Here is a 25,245-nt window from a genome sequence, read left to right as displayed (position 1 = left end):
TAACCCACGAGAGAAAGCTACCCCAAATCTATGAGACTTCCAAGTGTGGTATCCAAGTTTAAATCATCAATGTAGTATGGGGTCCCTAAGTCAAGAGGTTAACATAAAAAACTTGCCCAGATCCAGCAAAATCCACAAAGAAAAAAGTATGAAACAACCCTACAGAAATTTTCTACAATCCTGAGACTGGGACTACAACCTGGGACTTTCATGGAAAACCACCTTAACATCAAAATGAACAAATCACATGTGCAAGCAAACCTCAATGAGGAAGAGTCAGTCTGAGTAAGAGATTTCATACCTAAAGAATCAGAAATAACAGAACCATCTGAAAATGACTTTAAAATGAGTATCTTTAGAGTATTTGAAGAGATGAAATGACTAGAAATCACATGGGAAGAAGCAGTATCATAAAATGGGCAAATTAGAAAAATTAAAATTCTAAAACTGAAAAAAATTCTAAGGACAAGTTGAATGGAAGACTGGGAGAGGGACTTAACTAGAAAACAGGCTTAAAGAACTGTGGCACAAAACAAGATATAAATATTAAAAAGGTAGGAAGCATGTAAGAAAAAACAGTATCTGAAATATATGAACCTTATGAAGTTCACTACAGCTAGTGACAAAAATGGTAATTTAAAAGAAAACAAATTCCGTTTCTAGCCCCGGTATAAAATTCAGAAATGATAAAATCTGAAATCCTAGTATAATTTCTAAAGTATAAAAAGTTCATGTAAGGTCATAAGCTTAAGGCCACACTGACTTCATTTTATTGAGTTAACCCACAAAAGAAATAAGACAAGGAACAGAAAATTCATCAATTATTGAAACTTTCTGCTTTGAGACTACATCCTATTTGCCCTACATATAATCTTTATTGCATATAAAATTAATACCAAGCCGACAGTATTCAGACTAGCAGCTGTACAACAAAGTACATTGTATACCACACCAGTCCTTATTTATAATGATTTAACATCCAATATATTTACAACTACTTGCAGCAGATCTACATAGGTTTCAGTTCCACAACATGCTCTCCCCACTTCTGGGCTCCCTGACTTGTTCTTGCAGCCTCTCTTCCAGAGAGATTCCCAAACAAGAGCTTAGTCTAACCTTTCGGAGAAGGGGCCAAAGAAGAACCAAGACACTCAGGACCAGAAATCATGGTCAAGATGACCCTCTGAGTTGGGCATTAAGATCTACTTCTTCCCACTTATTCCAGGACTTTGTTCTATCAACTGTTCAAAACTGCTTTTATTTACATAGTGAATCTATGTTAGAGACTTTCTCTTGCTTGCAAAGCTATCTATGCTTCCCAACTAATTTCTTATTTACCACCTTATTTTCTTAAACCTGCAATTGTGGAGCAAAAAAGAATCAATTCAGATTAAAAGTCACCTCCTCAGATAGAATTCCTAATAAAATTTTGGCAAACTTTCCAGATACTCCTTTATATATGTACGCATATACAGTATTTATAATATGTAATTGGTATTTTTCATAACTGTGATCAGACTTTACATGAAGTATAACTTGCTCAATTTCAATCAAGTTGTGAGCATCTTCTCATATCAATGAATCAGACCAATATCACTCATATTTCTTGGAAGTGTCAGTTTTATCTGCAGCCTCAACCTACCATCCCCACCCATGTAATTATCCCCAACACTACTTTTATGAAGACCACAATTGGTTTTCAGATCCTCAATTCAAGACCTCATTCTCAGTCTCTTGTCCTCCCAACTCCTGTAGCTGGGTCATTACTGAAAGTTTTCTTCCTCTTCTAGACGAATGAGAATGTCTCCTTCTAAAGATTTAATTCCAGCCCTCACTCTTGTAATTTCCACTAATCTTCTCATAAGTCAGGCCCTTATTACTTCTCACTTAGACAGTTATAGTGCCCCAACTCCCCACGTACCTCTCTCTGCGTTCTTCTGTTGGCTCAGCTCTTCTGCTTTTATTTTCATCACAGGATTTCTGTTATCCCTTACTCTCATGAAATAATTATGACTTATAAAGCATTTTCACATAGCCAACTGGAAATAAGGTTAGACTATTTACAATTTCCCCAGCTACCTTCTGAAGAGATTTTATTCTCCCATTTTGTTATTAGTGTCCTGAGCAGGTTGTAAGGAGTGAGTATGTAAGTTTCAAAAACTGGGATACAGACAAACTTTTGTGTAAGGAAGGGGTAAAAAACTGAGAGTGGGGTGGGTAGGGTGCAGAACACGGGATGAAAAGGACAGAACTAGGAAGACTCAGCAGCTGTATGATGGATGAAATGGCTTTGGCAGAGGAAGTGGTGACTGGGGAGAACCCAACACATTTTAATTTTCAGGGCTGCCTAAGAACATAACCCACCTTAAGCACAAAGACCCTCTGGCATGATATTTGGGGAAGAAATTTATGACTCTCTTGTGAAAGAAAAAGTCCTTATGTAGGAGCAACCAGGAGACTAAGGCAAGGGCAGGAGCTGCTGGCTGGAGCTGCATCAAAGGCAGCCCCACACTGCAGGGTCCTCTGCAGCACATCTAAGAACAGTTCACTGGCTGCCTTCTGCTCTGCAACTTAACTACAAATATGAAAAGGTACGATCAAGGTTGTCCAAATCCCAAACGTAGTTTCATAAGTAAAAGGAGAATTTGGAAGATTTACATACATAGCAAAATGGTTTAAGGAGAAGGTTCTCTGTACCACAGTCATCACAAAGTAAAACTGAAGCTATACTTACTTTCAGTTCAAAAGTTAAACCAAGAGCTCTTTATCACTATAAATCACACTCTGTAGAAAGAAGTATGGAGAAAAGAGAATTACAGAGCTAAGAGAATCATCATAAATTAAAGGCTTTTTGTTTTGTTTTATGTATCAGAAGCCAACTTTCATCCTGACCACAAAGATTTCAGAGTCAACAAATTGTACTCTACATTTTTTAAAAGGTATTCTTAAAATCAATAAAGCATTGCTTTATTTACTTGAACCTTAACTGACAATGAAAATGAAATAGGGAATACTTATCTGAGTCCATATCTTAGATATCTTTATAACCCTACACAGGAGGAATTCTCTTAAAACAAAAGTGATGTGAGCCACACCCAACCTAAGTGCTCTCTCTTTCCCTTCCCCCAATCTTCTTCAACCATGCTCCTCAATACTGAAGGACAAGAACACATGTAATTTTGGCAATTTGAAGCTTTGTGCCCCAAACCTCAAATGGACTTTTTGGTTTAATTAACCATTGTCCAATGTCAACTATCCTAGTCACCTCTATGTTGTACGTCAACAGCTTAATTCAACAAGAACTTCTTCATCCGTTATATGGTGACTACACCAATCTCTGTATCTAAAGCCAGGCAAAAATAGACCTTTAAGCATGACTAGAGTAATTTATTTTGTCAGGATCTTAATAAGTCAAATGGCTCTGCCTATTTCTATGAGATTTAATTCAAGTGTGCAGGTGAATAAACAAATCTTAATTCCCAGCTTTGATGACTGTGTTTATTTGCTCTCCCCGTAAGCTTCAACTTTTCCAACCCTAAAGCCTGCTGACATCCAGAGCCTCATCACTCCAACCAAAACACTTTTCTAAATCTAGATCCACCCAAAATTCTAAAGATGAAATATATCACATAAAACATTAAAAATCTTCAAAAAGGTGCTGGACAGTGGTGTAAACACAAATCCACACATATCTCCCTGACAGGGAAAGGAATATATGGATACAGAAAACAAAAATCATGAGGCAGAAACCAGGTAACAATTACTTATATCACTAAGTATATAAGGAGAAAAAAAACCAGTATAAGTAAAACTCTTTACTCTTTTTTTTTTTTTTTTTGGTGGTACGCCCGCCTCTCACTGTCGTGGCCTCTCCCTTTGCAGAGCACAGGCTCCGGACGCACAGGCTCAGCGGCCATGGCTCACGTGCCCAGCCGCTCCGCGGCATGTGGATCTTCCCGGACCGGGGCACGAACCCGTGTCCCTTGCATCAGCAGGAGGACTCTCAACCACTGCGCCACCAGGGAAGCCCAAACTCTTTACTCTTGATTCTAATTATCTGATTTGTATTCCTCTTAAATTGCAAAGTAAGTTTGGTTTTTCATGAATCCTGATATTTTAAGTTTGATCCTTTGTTAAATCAAACCCAGTTATTCACATTTTATCCCATAGAACATTTTATGTAGGTGTTGAATGCCCATCTGTTTCTAATCTACTCCTAATACTTTTTAAAAGTGTTCCCCTGTTTCTGGAGTAGGCCCTGCCAAACAAGAAGAAATCTAAATTCCTGCTAGGTGAAGGCATCCATTCCTGACAAAGAGTACAGATTTCTAATCCTGAAAATAATGGGACTGAACAATGGGCTGTTGGCATCTTAGCCTTGCTCCATATTTGCAGGTTCAATAATGTTACAAGTTGAACAGCTTTTTAAAAAATGAAAAACTACTGTTAACTTCATTGATCAATCTTATCATAAAATTGCTAATATATTTATCTCTACCCAATCCCAAATTCAAGATATATATTTAGAAACCAAAACCCTATCTCTGGCACCAATGACAGGGAACTTGCATGTCAGATTCTATAGAAATCAAGTCAGGCATAGATCCTTCCACTACAGCTTGGCAACACTGGGATAAAAAACCATGTAATCATGTATACTCCCAAGCTCAAACTCAACTGAGCAATCAAGGTCGTGAATTAAGGAGCCACACGAGATTTGACCAAAATGAGAAATGCCTATCTTAGGATACTTTCCTTAGTTTTACATTAAATTGTAAGTATTTATAGAAAATAAAATAATCTGATCTTTGATGCAAAGACAACAAATTTTAACACTCTGGATGTTCACCATTATAATCATTATGCCTTAGAAAATAGATGTTAAAATTAACAATGTTAATAAAGCTTTGACAGAGATAAATTTCTAAATGTCCATTAAAGTGTTAGAGGAGGAAAAAAAAAGTGTTAGAGGAGGTAAAATAACATGAATTTAGTCTAGAAAAACTTTTGAGAATAAAGGGCAAACGTGCCAAAAATTCCAAAATTTTATAACCTGTAGAATTAAACCATATTTTCTCAGAATCTCTTTATCTTTTATCATGAGTCCTTCAATAGATACTAATATTTTTAGGAAAAAGGCTTACAAAACTTTTAACTTCTCAAAGTACTAGCTTTGAGAAACCCATATTAATTGGCTGCCTGAAAATGTTATTAGTTGATAATTAATACCATTGTTTATCCACCTAAAGCATGTTAATTAGGAATGAAAGAATGGATATATCCTTATCTTCAGAAATATTCCTTAGGAAAATAGTATTTCTAATGATTTATAAGCCTCCTAAAATATTGAAATCATCTCTAGAGATGAATATTCTTAATGACATCAGGATTAAAGGAATTTAATCAGATGATTTTGCTGCTCCTACAAAAGTGGGTGTCTCACTGTATAAAAACCCAAAGCTACTAGATTTTAAAATATGGAGGGAGAATGTTAAGTAGAATTACAGGTTTATTTTAACACATGAAGTGCTAACATCTTCAGAAAAAATGAGGAAAAGGACCACAATTGTAAGCTCCTGATTTCTCGCCAGTGTCAGCCGTACATGAGTCATAATCCTTTATAGACGGGCACCTCAGAAGTACAGTTACAACCACGGTTAACCATGGCTGTAGTGTGGTTAACTGGACGGGGTATTTCTTTTTCTTTTTTTTACACATCACAGGAAGCAGAAAGTCTGGATGAGGCATGTCATGCATGCTTCAAGTATAAATTAACTAAGACGTCTCAGGGAAGTCCAGAATACTCAATAAGGGCAGGTCAAGGAAAGATGATGAGCTAAGATACGGTTGCAAAATAAATGTGGATGGAATCTTACATAAGTATGTTTGAGGGCACAACGAACCTATCCAGAACATGATAAAACACATTCCCCTTCTAATTTAACACATCATCATTAATATTCAAGAGAGTCTGCCAGAACTGGAGGAAACTGAAAGAATGTACCAAAGCAGTCACTGCAATCATCAGAGGAAAAATTACTTTGGTTCAACACATTTTACCTTGAGACCAAGCAGTATCCCTTTAACATATTTCACCCAAAACGTGAGCAGCTGAAGCAGATGCAGGTCACACATCTGGGGATAGGAGCCAGAGATTTCCCAAAAGAGCTTCGGAATGCACATCTTACATTCAATGCAAGGTACTTAAGTGTTTTTTTTTTTAATCAGAATCCATCAGGTCTTGATCCTCAGGGCTCAGGACCACAGAGAGAAGCTCAAGGAAAGTTGAAATGAGCACTTTGATGTGCCATTCTATGTACTGACCAACTAAACATGAAGTAGAACACAAGAATCTGAATGAGTTAAATGGGACCCAGAAACAGGTTTCCAAAAACAGTCGTTAACACCCAACGTCAAGTAAAGAGACACAAGAAAAGATAAAAGTAGCTATGTATAGACTCTCACAAAAAATTAAAATAATGAGCCCTCAAGTTAGCATATACAATTCCCCAAATGGTGAAGTATTTCTCATAATTAACACTCACTGTCGAAGCCAAGCCCTGGAAGAATTATTCCTCTTCCCTCCACACCCCCGCTACAAACTCTGACACAAAAATCTTAATGCATATTCCTATGCTAGATGTTAACGCTGACAGGTAACAGGGAAATATATACAATTAAGGGTCAGAACACCCGCATCCCAGAACTAAACTATTAACATAAGCAAAATACCAGAATCATAATCTCTTCAGCTTCTACAACTGCTAACACCAGTAACATTAATTAGTTGATGAGAAAAATATAAGATGGTTTGAGATTTGCTCATTTTCCCAAAGATATATGATGTTCTGAAACAAGGGAAGACTCATATTTTATGTTGTATAAAATAAGCCACCTGCTTGAAACCGTGAAAGAGAAAAAGATTTACTCCATAAAACTGTTCTAATGCCAGAGGAAAAGTAAGCGTAAAGTTATAATGTATGGGAGCCTCTAAGCTGTGGCTAGAAACTGCTGTGTAGTATAGATCACTCATGCCAAGGGTTGGCTTGGACTTTCACAACATACTTAAAAGACCCTGTGGAAATGTTGACAGAATGTTGGTGCTAATGGTAACTCCAACACGAGCAGATCTAAATAGATACATTTATGAAGATTGTGAAACCACCACTTTCACATGGTCCCATGTTTACACAAGGAGATAATCCAATTATTTAAATAGAAAAAAGCAAACTGCTCATAAACAGAGCCAGATTTTTATTCCATAAAGTACTTAAATACTTCTTATACTAACACTACTTCAAAATAGTTTTGCATACTTCCTAAGTACTGTAACTTAAGTGCGCACAGCGTCTGACCTACCCAACTGCCTATAGGAAAAACTCCCCTTCCTGTCTATTCAAAGATTAATAGAATATAAACTAACTCCTGCTTATTTCACGATTTTAATTTTAAAACAATAAATGGAAAGCCAACTGGATGGCTTATTTGGTGTCATAAACACAGCCCTCAAGAACCACCCATGCCATAACTAACCAGATTATAGACTCCATGTGTTTTAGATGTGGAAACTCCCATGGATTATACCACTGTGTTTTAAAATTGGGAGTGAACACTGTTAGCTACACTCTTCTAGAGAAAGGTCTCTTCAAACAAAGATAATTTAAAAAAATTTTTAAGTTGCCTTAATGAAAAACACACTAACAAACACTTTGGGTTGACAAACATTATTATGTAACAATTATTCCGGAATACACTATAATGCAAAAAAAGGTGAAAGCTTTATTATACTCAGTGTAGGTCGCTGTGGGTAAAATATTACTTATGCTAATAAAAATCAGAATGATTCACTACTAAATCTTCAGGCCTACACAGGATTTAGTTCTCAGTAATTTTTAAATCAATTGTCTGTATTTAATATTTATCAACAGTTCATTTTAACATGCTTTGTCAGTTTGCTAACTTCACAGCAATCAATACCTTAGACACAGTTTGCAATCTAGCTGCTTAACCATTCTTGCTCTAAGAAGTTATATCTATTCAGAACAAGAAGAAATGAAAAAGAGAAAAGTCAAAATGGGGGTGGGGAAAGAAAAGAAAATGAACTTGGGGAAACATTCTAAGTAATGTTTATTACTCATAATTTCTGTTTATCAAAAGTGAATAAACAGATCAGAGAGTTTAAGAAACCTTTCCAAAGTCATACAGTTTGCTAGTGACTAATTTAAATCCAGTTCTGACCTCTGATTTCAAAAGCCACGCTCTTAATTTCCTCATTAAGAGATATATGTACAGCACCTAGGGAAAAAATGCATTGTACCATGATTAAAACTGTGAGAACTTTCTTTCAAATTAGACTGTACCCTTGTAATTTGCTCACTGCCCCTGTGCTCTGTTTTTAGCTACAGCAAAATAATCAAAGTTCCTTTTGGTGATTAGCCACTAAGAGTACCATACTAACTCTTTCCTAACATAACTAGGACTATATTAAGTCTCATAAACCAACAAAATTAGGATGCCATCCACAAAAACACTTCAGAGTCAAACTGCTGATACAGCACAAAGGATAATGGGGGAAACTGAGTTACAGGTTTCTTCTGGCAGAGGTTAAAGAGAAATCTTCAAAATTATAAATGGAAAGTCTTTAACTGTTTGGGCATACAGCAAAAAGCCAGCACTCTTTACTCCAATTGACAAGTTCAAAGAAAAAACATCACCCCCAAACCATGCAATTTCCTGCAAATGGGCCACTCTCCTCACTGTCTTTGAAGACAAATCGTGTCCTGGACAAGGGGCCTTTGAAGTAACACAGCAAGCATAGCTATGTAATTAGAAAGGCTCGTTACGCCATCCAAATGAGCAAAACTAGACTTTAAAGATGCGCTAAAGTGAAGAGGCTGGACTGACAGACTGACACAAAGACTTTGAGAGCAGTTTGCCCCTGCTCACTAACCATAATTCTCCTTCACTCCCTCCAAGCCTCAGAAGCCAAAAGCAAACTCCATATGCACTACTGGAAAACTGTAAATAGTGTTTGGTCACTCTCAAAAAAGTGGCAAAACTGTATGTATGCATGTTTACAGACATAGATGTGTATATAGATACCTACACTTATGCATGTGTACATAAATGTATGCATATACTATTTTTCTGAACTATTTGAGTATAAGTTGTAGACATTATACTCTTTTACCTCTAAATTTCAGTGTTCAGTATGTATTTCCAAAAACGAGGACATTGTCTTATAATATCAGCCATATTGATATGATCCAATACTATTTTCTAACCCCCAGCCCATATTCAATTATCCCAATAATGTCCCTTATATCTACTATTTTCCTAGACTAGAATCCCATCCAAGATTATGCATTGCATTAAGCTGAACTATTTCTTCAGTCTCCTTTAATCTGGAACAGTTCCTCCTTCATGAGCTTGACATCTTGGAAGATCAGTTATTTACAGAATATCTATTTGGCGGACTGATCTCACATTTTGGGGATTATGTATGAATTGATGTTATGTCCTTTTCTCGTGCAGGTCAAGAGACACTTGATGAATTTGGTTGCATTACTGGTGATATTAACTTTGATCCCTTGACTAAGGTGGTGTCGGTCAGGTTTCTATACTATAAAGTCACTATTTTTCCCTCTATAAGAAGTTTTTTTTTTTTTTTTTTGAGGAGATATAGTGAAACTACATACATATCTTGTTCTTCAAACTTCCACACACTGGTTTTGGCATCCACCCGTGATCCTTTTGCCTAAATCAACTATTCTTCTGATGGTTATCAAAGGTGATTTTATAACTCCATCATTCTTCTCCATTTATTAGGGGGTGTTCTAGTGTTAGGAAGAGCTTTCCCTTCTCCTTCATTTATTTCTCTGCTTGTTTGTTTACATCAGTAGGGAATCGCAGAGTTTATTCAGTGTACTATCATCTGTTACTGTAATCTGTGCTCAACTTATCCTAGATTTGTTCACTGAGAGCCCTTTAAGGGGCTGTGGATTTTAAGTTGCATCCTATGTGCACGCTACCAAGTGCTTAGGGGTAGAGAAGAAGGAGATCAAATTTATCCTGGAAGAGCTAAGAAATAGGTGGTAACATGAGTTGCCAGTTGGAGCAGGAGTTTGCCAGTCGGAGGGGGATATCCCAAGGGGAGGACTAGTACAGGCACAGGTGTCTGCACAGGACTGGGGGATGCTGAACTCTCTGTCCTTGTATGTCTGATAAATCTTGGCCTATCTTATTGACAATCTATCTTTCAGACAATAGCAAAAGGAGCCACTCAATACTTAACTTGGATACAAGAAAGAATTTGCTGAGAATATGGAAACTATGATGTTACCATGGGGTTTAAAAGAGTAGAATATACAGAAACTGCGACCCTAGAAGTAAAATCCAAGATTTCAACGATGGATTTTTTTTTAAGTTTGGAAGGATACAAGTTTGGCTTTGCAGCCAACATTTCTAAGTTAGAAGAGGAATTAAGAGGATATTTTCAGGGCTTCCCTGGTGGCGCAGTGGTTGAGAGTCCACCTGCTGATGCAGGGGACACGGGTTCGTGCCCCGGTCCGGGAGGATCCCACATGCCTCAGAGCGGCTGGGCCCGTGAGCCATGGCCGCTGGGCCTGCGCGTCCGGAGCCTGTGCTCTGCAACGGGAGAGGCCACAACAGTGAGAGGCCCGCGTACCGCAAAAAAAAAAAAAAAAAGAGGATATTTTCAAAATAAGAATCTACTTATATAATCCGAATGGGAAAAGAAATGAATGATATTCTATTAGAATCCAATAAGGTTTCATAGGAAGTCCTCTGATGAGTTCAAACATTTTAAGCAACATGTACAAAAGGATACATTCAGGAGAAAAATAGGTTAGTCACAAAGAAATGTGAGGAAGGCTAAATTTTCCTAAGGTTTATAGGGAACTTTTGTTTTTAAGAGCAAAATTAACAAGATGAAATTGTTCAGTCCAATTACTGATATAACGTAATACTAGATGAAAGAGGTAGAAAAACTTATTTTCTGCTTTCATTTTGTATATATTAAAAACAAAGACCTTCAAAGTGAAAAGGGAAAAAAATCACAGCTTAAGGAAAAAATATTGACTATAAGATAAGCAAGAAGACCCTAATGAATATATCTTTATATTTTTAAATATTGAGAAATTGATTCCTGAAAAAAAAAATGGAGGGCTTTAAAGAAGGGAAATGAATCGATGTCTGATTTTCAATAAGTTGGGAAAACTGAATTTCAAAAACTCCAAATTTTAGAAGAGGCTTTAGGACACCAGGGTTGTAAGCACTTATAGTTTAAAATAATTATTATAAACACCTATCATGGTGTTTATGTCAATAAGAACAAGTCCTGTCAAAATTAACCTCATTATTTTAAAAAAAATCACAGTTTCCCTTGCTTTCTCTCCCTATCTATATATCAACATCTATATCTATGTCTCTGTCTATATACACACAGATAGAAAGATATAGAAATAGCACACTCATATTTGGTAAACTACTTATAAGTAAGTTGCAGACACCACAATAGTTCACATCAAATTCTTCTGCATGCACCTTCTGAGAATAAGGACATTTTCTTACATAATCACAATACCATTGTCAGATGTCAGAAAATTTATCATGGGTAAAATAATATTTTATGGTGTTTATGTTCATACTTCATCAGCCATCCCAAAAATGTCTTTCCATCTATCCAGACACCAATCAAGGACTGTGCATTGCATTTGGTTTGTTTCTTTAGTCCTTTTAATTCAGAACACCTCCCCCATTATTGTTTGTCTTTCTTGACATTGAGACTTTTAGAGTCCAGGCCAGCTGTCTTGTAGAATATCCTACAATCTGCATTTGAATGACTGTGGCCACGTAATTAGATGCATCATTCTGCCATCATTAATACGATAATTTAATTCAGGCAGGAATCATCACCATCCTAACACCATTAGGTGCAAGCTTACTGGGAAAAAGTGTCACCCAGGAGATTACTTACTAATTCCAAAGGGGGAAGTTCCCTTTATGATGAAGAGGTTTGGCAGAATCCGCATTAACCAAGGGATCAGACTGAGTATCACCAAAAATGGGACAAACTGCCTCATGTGCTTCCTGATGTGATGAAATGAGAAGCACACATCTGTCAAGAATTCTTGTCAGTAGGTACTTCTTCTAATTACTTTGTAATCACTAAGTCTCCAATTTCATTTTCAGGGATCCTGAACTTGGTATTGCAGAAACCTGTTTCTTCCTCTTTATTCTTTTCATTTTTACTCACGGGATTCTGAGAGCAATGCATTTCAAAAAGGATTGCAGCAAAAGGGGAAAGCAAGGAGACAGTAGACAGAGATTATGAGGCATCTGGTGTCTTCTCACCATAGAAGCCAATCATTAGGCTCATACACACAGGCACACACCTATGCACAGACGTGTGCATGCAAGCCCATACACCCCAAGGGAACAGAGGAGGGGGGACGTTAGCTACTCTCTGGGAAAACCATTCCATCACTGTGGTATAGAAGCATTTCTAGGGCCACCACACATGGCTATACTCTACACAGCTCTGGGGGACACTGTTCACATAGAGCAGTTCTGCCTCAAAAAAATATAAAGCAAAGGCTCCTACCTGATGACCATGAGCCCCTATGCAGTCTGTAGAAGTACTTTGTTTTACTCACAACGTATCTGTTCCTCTAAATTTTTTAATGGAAATTCAGATTTCTTGCTTTTTTCTTGAATAGTCATATGGTATGGCCCACATTCCAGCTTGATAACTATCAACTGAGCTGTATGACAGTTGCCTGCATCAAACAGACATGGCCTGTCCACTTCAGCTCATCACTCTCCATGGTCTAACACATGACCAACTTCATGCACAGAGCAACCACCTGGCCTCTGGGGATCACCTTCCACAAAGAAGATAAGATGCTCAAGTTCATGCTACTGTGAACAACATTTTCCTAACATTCAATTCACTTACTAACGGGGGGGTGTACATCATCTCACAAACCAGTGCAACTTTCTCTTTGTGAATTTATAATCATGAAATAGTAGCTTTTTCACTGTAACCTAGTAGAGAGCAGTCGGCATAAAGAGAAATAATGTTACTATTTAAGTAATATCAGTGAAAACCAAAATTAGATTCAAGAATTAAACTATTATAAACATATTTAAAGGTACCCAAATTTCACACATATGTAATAAAAAATCACTTTGTAAAATGGTTTGCCTATTTTAAAATCCATGTTAATAAAGCAAAAGAATCTCCTGAAAGCCTGTGTGACAAAGTCAGACCAGCAAAAAAAATACTTACTAAACAAAGGAACAAACTGGAAAAAATTACAGCAACACACAAAAAAAGGGTAGATGCTTTTGTATATATTGAATACTTGCAGATCAACATGGAGAATGGTCCTTTTAGAAGAGGAAGTAGGGAATATAAACAAACTATTAAAAGTTGATCAAAGAAACGGAAAAATGTACATGAAAATATGTTCAAACTCACTAGTGACAAAAAATACAAATTAAAATAAGCGGCCAACTTCATCATATATTAAAGTTCAGGAGATTGATGATTAAAAACTATCAGTAAGCATTTAGAAAATGACAACCTCATATACTCCTGGCGGTAATGTAAATAAGTAAAATCTTCTATAGTTTAGCAATATTATACTTTTCCTTTGACCCAGCAATGTCACTCTCAGGAATCCTATGGAAAGAAATGGACAAATACATAAAGACACACAATTCACATCACAGCGTTTGTTTTAATGGTGAAAAGATAGTAAAGAGCCAAAGTGTCCATCAATAGAACACTGAATAATTTATCAGATCTAAAATATTCACTTTAACGATCATTTATTATACACAGCAATGTTAGTTAACATGCAAAGAAGGCTCTTTCCATATAGAAAAATGTAAGAAGGCGGATTATAAAAATAATGTAAGACTCTATTTAAAAACAAATGTGTATAATATTACACATATTATTACACATATTATATTACACATATTATATTATTATCATACATGGCATGATGTTCTGCAGTATGAACTGACTTTTTTCTTTTAAGTTCATTCTTAGTCCTTAGGTTTTTCTTTATTCAAATATACAAGTAGCATTCATTGGCTCAGGGAAGAGTTTCTCAAAGAAAGAAGTGCAAATGCTCAAATTTTAAGTTTCCAAATGCTATTTTAAAACTCTTAGAAGAGACAAAACCTTCTCATTCTTTTAATTTCATTGCGTTATGAGACACTGAGTTCTGAGTTTCAAAAACAGGAGACAAATTTCACAGAGGAAAAATGTTTCTGTCTTAAATAAGCATGGAAGACTATCAGAGCCAATTACCTGCTTAGATAGGATAAAGATCCCATGAATTGGGGACGTAGGAGGGAGGGAGAAGAGAACACTCAGTTTAGGTTGAGTGGGTCTCTACAAAGAGTCATATGCCCTAACCTTGGGGGAAATGGTTGCACGAAAGAATATTCATATCCTGTCCAGATAAATTAGGGAATCAGAACAGAAGATATATGTGAAACCTAAGAAAGAAGTGCCCAGGTGTGTGCCACCAACCTGGATACTTAGAGCCTCAGGATGGAGACATGGGAGTGAGGCATTTGGGGCAGAAAGGGCTTGAGAAGTCCTCTCAAGCCCAAAGCAGTCTAGGAAAACATCCGAAATAACCTCACATCTCAAGAAGAGCTCAGACACGGTGGAGAGAGACCACAGGCCAGGGACAGCCTCACAGTCAGGACAAAAGACGTGGACTTCGTGGACATGAATTCATGCCCTGACAGAAGGTATGCAGAGCTAGACATGGAAGAGTCAAACCAACGCTAACTGCACACAGTCGTGGAGAGTGGCATCAGGATGACAGAGGCCCTCCACTGCTTCCTCTCCCCAGACAAACTTGATGCAAACCTTGCTGAGAGGCGGGTGGATGGAGAAAGAGGGAAGGCCAGAGCTCATCTGATGATGAAAATGGAAAAACACTTCATTGACAGAGTATATGAATTTACCAGGATAAATTTTCCACTACTAAGAAGAACAAGGTCTCGAGATAGACACTAAACTCAAGCTTAGAAAATAAAGTGACTTTGCTGTACTCCCGGGATGTGTATCTTAGGAAATTTCTACCTTCTCCATATACACAGAAAAATATCTTACAAATATAGATGCAAAAGCGTTAACAATGGTTAATGAAAAGAGATAGAATGAGTTCATCTTTTTCTGTACACTGTTCAGCATTTCATAAAGTTTTGCAACGAACCCATATCACTTTAATAGAAAACAAAGCTATTTTGGAAATAAAAGGTAAATGACAATTATTCTGCCTTAAAATGTTTTAAAGAATTTAAAACAATCATTAGGTTTTTAAAATAATTTTGGTGGCAAAGGACAATTTCTCTCCATTTCTTAGTTTCTACTTTTAGTTATCCTGACTTTCACATATGGAATTGAGAAAAAAGACATTCGTAACTTACACGGTGATTCACCTGAAAGAATAAAGTAGGCCATGTGCCTTTGCGCCACGGGCACTGCAGGCGCATGCGCACCGCCTGGGGGGGGGGGCATAATTGGTCAAGGAAGAAGTTACTGTCTCTTTAAAAAACATAAAACTCCTAATTTGCTTAAAACACACACAGAAACCCAAAGGCCTTAATAACCTTAATTGCAATTTCCTCCAAGTAGAACATTCATAATCCTTAAATCCCTTTACTGAGTTTTATTGCCAGTAATTAGCCAAAGTAGACAGAACTGAAAGAGTGTGTGTGCATGTGTTTGTGTGTATTTAAATTTAATAGACTCAAGAAACGTTTGTGTCATTTAGTCCCCACTTTTCAATATCAAATGGAAATATTCAAGAAGGAAAGGGAAGAGAGATGGGAAGAATTCAGAATAGGTAGAAAAGAAGGAATTTCTAGATTAGTTCAACATCCAAATAAATGTAGTATTTGGATCCTCTTCATATAAGTTATTTGTTTTAATTATTCCCTAAACTTTCCAAAAAACATTTAGTGGGAAAGCTGAAACCATGATTGGTGTTCCAAACTACAGGGCTACATTAGCAAGTAGCCCTTTCAAGTCTTGCTATGTAAAACGTGGTCCTCAGCCCCGCGATAGCAGCACCCACTCGAAGCACGATCACCAGCCTCCCCTGCACCTACCGAATCCAAATCCATATTAAAAACAAGATCCCCCATGATTCCTACACATTGATCTAAGGCATTCCGATCCAAGTTTTGGATGTAGCCTCCCCCTCCAAAATAAAAGTAATAAGGAAAATTAATCTCTGTACCTGAAAACACTAAAACTACCTTTGTGTCTCCCTATACGTAGATTACAATCAATTCAAAGGGGAATTTTATGTATCTTTCTATCAGAAAAACCAAAAGTCGTAATTAAAGTAGAATCTTTCCATTTTATTCTTTCACTCAAACTACAAACTGAAAATAGGTTAATTTGCAAAAGAAATTCCAACGGTGTAAGATTTATTTTCCAAAGTTATTAGTTGACCCTATTCACCCTACAGGATGGGAAACTGCTAGGTCACAAAGTACCATCCTAGTCAAGTAAAGGCTACATATAAGAGATCTTCCAAAAAGTTGAAAAACGAGCTTTAAGAGTATACTATATAAAGAAGAATTAACAAAGATTAGGAAATAGAAAAGTTAAGGTTTTCAAGTTTTCATTCATTGAAATTTACAACCCTCGTATTGGAATTTACCCTAAATTTACAACCCACACAAATCTGGCACAGATCAGTGTCTAATGCGTCTTGCCACACTGGATCAGACTCATTCTCCTTCCTGCCCAGGATTCTGATGACAGCACCAAGGGACATGCTGTGGGAAGAATGGCTGTTCTTTGATGTCAGCCTCAAAGGTTAGGAGTGTACCCAAAACATCCTAGCTCCCCGTAATAACCCATTATGGAGCTGTCATCCACAAACTTAGTTAAATCATTTTTGAGGTTATTTATATTTTCCACCCCTACTTCCTCTTAGAGTAATCAGTTCCATAAGTTTCTAACTAGTTGGGTAAGGTGATATTTTCTAATCCCATTGCTCACCAAATCTTAGAATAAGGCAGTGTTCTTACTATCAATATTATTCATATCATCCATGATGTAAAAGGAAAATGGCCATATCTCCTCACAGCACTTGTGTCCATAGATCCCTATCATTTTTTTTCTTCCCATGGGCAGGCATCTTCTGTCGTGACCATTTTAGACTCCTCGTATCTTCTCTGATTTCACTATAGATCTTTTGGGGGGATTATCAGTCTATTACAAGGAGTGGGTATACTATTAACTTGTTCAAAGATAAGAGAATGCCCTCCACTTGATTTCAAAGTTCATTTCCTGAGGATTTATGACTTCAGTCAAAATTCTTAGGGATCCTGTAACCCCTCATCAAAACTAGAAGCAAATAAACTAGATTAACTTCCCGTACTTATAATTTGCCGCCTTTGTTTTTTTGTTTGTTGGGTTTTGCTGGTGGTGTTGGGGGGCTTCTCTCTCATACCTGTCCACCGCTGTGAACATAGATTCATCTGCCTACTTCTATTTCTCAGGTAAGCTCAAGAGCTTACCCTGCAATTTCTCCTCTTGTGTGGCTTGGCCTTCTACCATTTCCTACCAGTATTGGCAGCCAAAAGTAGAACCTGTATACCCTTTGAAAACAGTAGATTAAGACTACATTGATCCTCAATCTTTAAAATTCCCAACTTGCTACATACTTCAAAATTGAGCCCAGTTCTAAACTGAGGTCTCTTTTGTCCTGTAGGAATAGTTCCTTAAAAAAAAATCTGCTTTTACCACTTTACCGTCCAGCTCTAGTTTTATTTGACAATCACAGAGAAAAATGACATACCGACAATGGGCACCCATGGTAACTTTTGAAGGTGAGGGTGCAGAGAAAGGAAAGATACCCTTCTGCACATGCTCCTGACTTCCACTACCCACCTGGGTACTGGAGAAGAACTAGAGAGGAAATTAAGAGAGTTAGATGTAGTGAGTGCTTCAGGAGGACCCAGCCTGAGGCTGAAATGGGAGAGTGAGGGGATGGCTATAGAAAGTCTTCAGAAAGTATCCAGGACCACCCAAAATGGTCAAGTGTGAAGAAAAATAAAGACATTTCTCACATGTAGGGTCCCCAAAATATATATCTCGTGTACCTTTTCTCAGTAAGTTACTGAAGGACATGCTCTACAAAAACAGGGGAATAAATTAAAAAAAGAAGAAAGAAAGTAAAAGATGGAATCTAGGAAACAGCATATTAAACACAAATTAGAGGCAGAAGGAATCCCCAAGATGATGGTTAAGGAAAATCCCAAGATGATGTCTGTGAAGCAGGCTATACAGCAATCAGTCTAGATGGCACCACATCAGAGACTCCGAAGTTTCTTCAAAAGGATACAATTAATAAAATAGTTAATATATTCTAACATACTAGGAAGAGATTTACACAAGCTGAAGAGAATTTAGAGTTGAAATGAGGGGTGCATATATGAAGGAAAAACGAACTCCAGAGAAACCAACAAGTTATACAGGAAACAAAATGTGATAAATATATACATACTATGTGACCCAGCTGTGTTTGCATGGTTATAAGAATATAACCACTAGTTACTCATCCTTCCAAACTTATACTATAACCACATGAGAGGACAGAGAGGAGAAGCATGCTCGTGTGTAGTGAGGAAGGGAAGTAGTGAGAGTGAGCTAAATCCTTATCTCCCATAGTGGAATTCAACAGATAATGCCCCAAGCTAAAAAGCACAGCAAGAGCAATAAAAGCATGTTTTGAACAGTTATGACCATAAATACCCACAGATTCTAAAAGAATTGAAAGTAGTCGTGGCACAGTTAGCAGGAGGGCATTGGGACAAGGGCAGTAGTTTTTCATAACAATCTTGGTGGAACTATTTGACTCTAAACCATATGTGTGTTTAACTTTGATAAAAACAAAGGATGTGGTGTTTCCTTGTAATATTAGTAGTGAATAATTTAACTATACTTAGGAAAATTTCAAATTTATGCAATTAAATTAGAAGAAATTACAAACTAAAGATTTAATTACATAGCACTTACAAAGTCAAACAGAAATAAACATACAGCTGAATGTTAATATTCTGTGGGCTGTCAGCAGTTATATCACAATATTCAAATTCCCAGATTTGTTCTAACTGTTCGCAAGTAAAAAAAGACTTTAGAATCTCAAGTCTCAGTGTACAGTATCTTCCTTCATTCAGCAACCGAACAATTTATTTGATGTAGAGAAGAACAAAACATTATTAGCCATAATGTTTTTATTTAATTATGGATAAAATTATATCCTTAATTCACATTTATATTTCCCTACTAAAAGAGGACTTCACTTAAATCTTGGCAGAAAGCAAGAGTCTCAAAACGGACACACAGTTCACCTCTATGATGAACCCTTTTAGGGGGGTCTCTTATTTTACTCAGAGGGAAATGAGGGAATGAATCCAAGGTATTGTGATGTGTTCTTATATAAAATATTTGATTTACAAGGAAAGAATGCCTATACTAATGACACATGGCGTTTGTAATAAATCCTTCTCACACCGTGGTATATTAACCAATATTTCCCAAACCTCCCTTAGGTCAACACAAGAGACCTCAAGCAGACAACCAGATTAACTAGGACCACATCAAGTAAAACCAGGCCACACAGGACTACTTTCCTACATAAGAGACAAAACAATACATGTATGATTTCAATAGTTTCTCAAGCTGTTCCAGTGTTGGCTAAAACTTACATCTTTCCAGACTTAGCAAAAATACAGACATTATCCAGGCCTAAGGAGTTTCATATTCAGTAAGAATTAAGTCTCTTTGTTCCTCTTTGCCAAGATGTCTTAAAGTCTTAAATAGAAATGGAAAGGGGGTAGAGACGTGATAGAAAATCCAGATAAAGCATTAAAAATAAATGCATGTATTACCAAATGTGAAGATTTTTTTCCATAAAACATGAAGAATCTAAAAGTGCCAGTACTCTGAATTTCATGATCCATGATCTTTTAGTGAATTTGGTTTTCAAATCGACAGTTCATACTTTAAGAAAACAAACGTTATGCCAGCCCAAGAACTGCACATATGTTACTGCATATATGTTTGAAATAGTTTTGAAAACTGACATATGGTGGTATAGTTAAGTGTATACAATATAGATTTTAAATATAAGTACAAAAGAGGCGTATATAAAAGCAAACTTGATAGAAGATTTATTATTTTATTTCTGGTCTATGGACCTCATAGTCTGTAATATTTTCAAGCTTAACAAAATGAATTCAACTCAAAATGTTACACTGAACTATCCAACACCGACCCTTGTTATTTAAAAAATATACATATAACCCATACAACCCTTTCCCTTTTATATCTTTATTGTATTTCTGCAAAGCTGACCCACACTCCATGGTAGGCTTTCCCTTTTGTGGGCTTCCCTCAGCCTGTTGGTCTGAGCCACAAAATAGTCGTACATTTATATGCTGCTTTTAAATGTTCCTTTGAAAGTTTTTTGTTTTTTACTTTTCATTCAAATCAAGCTGGGTGAGAAGACCACAATCACCTCCTTTCTTTTTTGTTTTTCTTATTCTTTGTGATTAGAACAATAATCATTCTTAGGAAGAGCTAAAGCACCTGCTGATTGAGTGCATGTTAAAAATATGACAGCCACATTTTTCATGCAAATATAGTAATCCCCTTTTTGTATAGGATGGTTTTCTCAAAGCGTTCTTCAAAAGAATAGACTTTGGGCTTTTTGTTTAATACTAGTAGCAGAGAGATGAACAGGTAACTCACCATGTGTCAGACATTACCAGTTAGTTGCCTACCCTTGTTCAGGATCCCGTTTCTCTTTAGGGAGGCATTATGCTGGGCAAAAAGATGACTTCCCAGACGTTGTGGTAGTAAGGAGGCATTTGTTACATGTAGGCAGGGACAAGGGTATATGCCAGTCAAGTCTCTCTTGTTTTTTAATAAGAAACCGACAGCTTTTCCAGAAGCCCTATCCAGGAGACTTCTACTTATATCTCAGAGACCAAAACCTTACATCCATCCTAGACTCCCATCCCCTCACCACAGTCAGTTACCAACTCCTACTAACCTTCACTCTCCAATACATCCTTCACTCCAATCTCTTTTCTGCATTTCTACTACCATGGCTATTCCACAAGCCTACACACTTTCATGCTTCCAACCCTCACCTCCATCTAATCCTTTCTCCACTAAACTTTCAGAGAGACTGAAAAATTAACTAACTCCTATCACTCCCCCTGTTTAAGAATCCACAAGCCCAGTCTCACCTCTGAGTTATGCCTCAACCCTACACAAGACACCAGCCCCAAACTCTTGCGTTTCTGTTTCCACTCTTCACCATCCATCCCCAGAATACCTTCAACCCCCATTTGTCCTTATTTTTCTAGTTATTTTATATTCATTATTTAAGTCTCATATCAGGCTCTATTTTATTCATTAATTTATTCATTCAATAAATATTTATGATTATTCCCTATGTCACACACACTAGGGACACAATGATAAGTAAAATAATTTACAATTTCCCAACTTAAAAAGGAACATGCAACCCCTCCAAGAAGCTGTCTCTGATCCTTGAACAACTTTTAAGGGCTTAAGGGTCACTACAGTATGGCCCCTCAGACATGCTGGACTGTCTTCTATTACTATATTTGTCACATTATGATGAAATTAACCAGCTGTCTATATGTCTTCCCCAGTAGATAGTAAACTCTTCAAAGGCAGGTATCACCTCCTGTACATTTTGATGTGCCCAGAGTCCAGCTCAGCGCTTTGCATCTAGTATAGATGTTTGCTGTTATGCAAGAACATACTGCTTAAATGCAGTGCCTTTCAATTAACAAGTTTTAGTGCACAGACCTTTTACTTAGCTTGTTAGAAAATAAAGCTCCTGGTCTCCAGAAACATACCATACCATCTAATTTAACAAGATATGTATGCATGATACGTCAAATTTAGTGCAACATTAAATAATAAGGGGAAAAATCTCTAAGGTTTGGTCTCAGTTGTTTTGAACAATATTATGACAATGTTTTGGAGATCACGAATTTGAAAAGCAAATCAATTATATCTCTTTGCCAAATAAACCATTCACCCATTTACTAAGACAGTTTGACTCACTGGGATATTTAAATAAGATTTCCCCCCGCAAACTGGCTACCCTCTTCTGCTACCCTGAACCGCTGCTTTCCAGTTGGGTATCAATTCCCTGGGTATACTGAGCAGATTCCATAAATGAAAGCAAGATGAAATTTATTATAGTAGTTCTTGAATTTTTAAGGCCTGTTACTTTTTATTTTAAAACATCAATTTAGATTTAATATAAAGCCAAAGCCTTTCTTCCACTCCACCTACAAAGGCAGCAAAAGTCTAATTCCCTAACAGCTTGGGGTACAGAGGAGTTGGATGCATTAACTCCCCAGTGTGCTACAGAGGAAAAGGGCATGTCTCCCACTCAAAGGATGAGGTTTTATCCTTCTCCGTAGTTGGCCTTAATGGTCTCATTGCCGAAGGGCTCAGGAAGGAAGAGTGATGACATCACCTTCATCAACAGGAACCTTTTTGGGGAGGGGCTAATACCCATAGCAACTTCCCTAAGCTTTGGTAGTCCCTTTACAAATCTCACCGCACCTTCCAGCTAACACTGTGTTCACACTGTATTCCCCCGATACAAGCTTTAGCTGGCCACCTCCCCACCATGTTATAAAGGTCCTGTCAAGACTGTAATCCCTAATCTCATCCACCCTGTAATCAGATATGCAGGCTCCATCTTTACTGCCTTCTAGAGGCAGTTTCCACCTCACAGTCTCCTTTCTCTTCTTCAGATAGAGTGACAGCCACAGTCTACTGCCTAAGTGTCTTCCAACAATGAAAGGAAAGGTAGCAACCTTCTGACAGTAGCAACACAATTTAGGAACAATTTTTTCTTAAAGTCCCCACCCTTGCCTTTGCAGAGTAGAACACTTCCCCTTCATCCTCAAGCTCCCAAACTTTAAGAGTTTATATGTGTGAGGGTACAAACATATAGAAAGCATCAGAAATTGATATAAAATAATAGTTGCATCTAGAGAAGGATAATTAAAGGGAACACAGGAGACATGCTTTTTACTGTTTTCTTTTCTCAATTTCTTTTTTTCCTTGACAATGAAGATGTATCTGTGTATAACAAGTGTAACTAAAATGAGAATGAAAGGAGAGAAAGAGGAAGAGAGGAAATGAAGGAGATAGATTGATTGCTTCCTTATAATGAAATGATTCAATGATCAAATTTTCAAGTTAAACTCCCTTTGTATTCACATTACTATTTATTAATTTACTCCAGAAATAGTGAGAACAACTCTTCTTCATGGTTACTGCAAAGGAATAAAATTATATCACTTTAATCAAATGCAACAAATTCAGAATTAAGAAAAACATCATAAGACTTAAGCATCCCTGAGGAGCACGCCACATTACCCTCAGAGCCCATTCAAAAATGAAGCTTAGAAAACACCAGCTTCTGGTTAAAGTCAATCAACTCAGAAACAACAGAGTCTTTGTCAAGGAAACCCGAGTTCAAGTGCATGAGGATCAGATAAAACACAACACATGGCATCTGAACTAAAATGATATGCTTTGATTTTAGATTAGACGTTAAGAAACCAGCAGAATGCAAACACTTAAGAGAAAGGATGTACAAATAAAATTACGATTGGCTTCCTCTTAGGTGGTGACAGTTGAACAGGAAAGTGGTAATAGTAAAAGTGCTACAGAGCAGCATGTAAACATCTTTATTTGTAAATCCACGATATAGAGAGTTCTACTTAATAGGACATTGTGTTATGGTCACAGATAATAGATATTAGATAACCAAGTGTTTAGAAAGTACAGTGTTTAGGAGACTACTGATAATAAAAGAACAACTGTTAATTCAGAAAAGACCACAAGCAGGGCCATGTGCTTTAAGGCCTGTATCCTGTACAGGGAGGAGGACGTGGTGGATGGAAGGAGTTATGCAGAGCTGTGTCTCAATTACGGCTATAAAACCAGTTCCCCAAATTCTTTTAGAACCTCTCGTTAGAAGCTACTCAGATTACCTAAGATAATAAAAAGCCAGGAAGCATAAGGGCTCTTTTGACCACACATTAAACATGAATTAAATTACTGAAATTTCATGGTATAGAGTCCCAATATGGTGTGTTTCTGTGTTTAAAAGCAGGAGAATTTAACAATTTTATACACTGAGGATGCTTCCTAAGGAAGAAAAACAAGTTAACGCATACATAACTCCAAAATTCTCTCCATCAAAGACAACTTGGAGAAGACTTAGATTAAGTTGCTTCAAATAAAAATTATATTAATCTGAAAATACACTTGTACCAGGTTATTCTTTGAAGCCTTGTTTGTCCCTGCAAAATATTGGAAGCAACCTAAATGTCCACACACAGGAGAGTAAGTGGATAAATTATGGTACATCCACACAACAGGACACAATGCAGCTATAAAAAAGAATGAGGGAGAACTCTAACTCTAAACTGATATGGAGTGATTTCCAGAATGTACTGTTAAGTTAAAAAAAAAAATCAAAGTGCAAAAGTATAACAGAATATCTAATGTGTGTTACCGTTGGTATCAGGGAAAAGGAGATAAATAAGAAAATTTTAAAATGTCTGTTCACTTGTGCAACAAGAAACATAAGTTGAATAAACCAGAAACTAGTGAGATAGGTTACCTTCAGTAGGCAGGTGAAATGGAGTTTAAAAGATAGGGGACTGTAAATAGGTTAGAAGGGGTAGGGTGTGGGAAGTACACACACTTCTTTTATACTGTTCTGACCTTCATAATCTTGTTAATATTTGACATACTCAATAAATGAAAACAGTAAGGATGGAGAAGAGGGAAAATGTCCCACCAAAAAAAAAAATCGAACTGAATTTTAGATGAACAGAACCACACCGAAGTGGGAGGGAAACTAATCTAAGTAATTTTTGAACACAATATCTTGACTACATATCCTTAAGCTAAAGACAAAGAGAACTATAAACAAATACTGATTCTGAGTAGGTTTGTTTTTCACAGTGGTATGGGTTAGCATTTCTAAAAGCCTTCTATGTAATATATTCTCAAATTGAACAAATGAGTAAATATATTGCGGATGAGAGTTAAGTTTTTCATTGTTAGAAAAGAGTTAGAAACATGGA

The 25,245-nt window shown here is 36.9% G+C and overlaps 1 protein-coding gene across 3 annotated transcripts in view; it reads right to left on the bottom strand.

The window, feature by feature from the left end:
- The window catches only part of RSPO2 (R-spondin 2), a gene marked incomplete at both ends in the record, with an annotated part of 159,257 nt that overhangs the window by 86,100 nt on the left and 47,912 nt on the right, over positions 1 to 25,245 (bottom strand). The window lies entirely within an intron of this gene.

The sequence above is a fragment of the Grampus griseus genome (assembly GCF_964374135.1).
Source record: "Grampus griseus genome assembly, chromosome: 17".
Lineage (NCBI taxonomy): Eukaryota > Metazoa > Chordata > Mammalia > Artiodactyla > Delphinidae > Grampus > Grampus griseus.
This window is presented reverse-complemented; position numbering and strand designations above follow the sequence as displayed.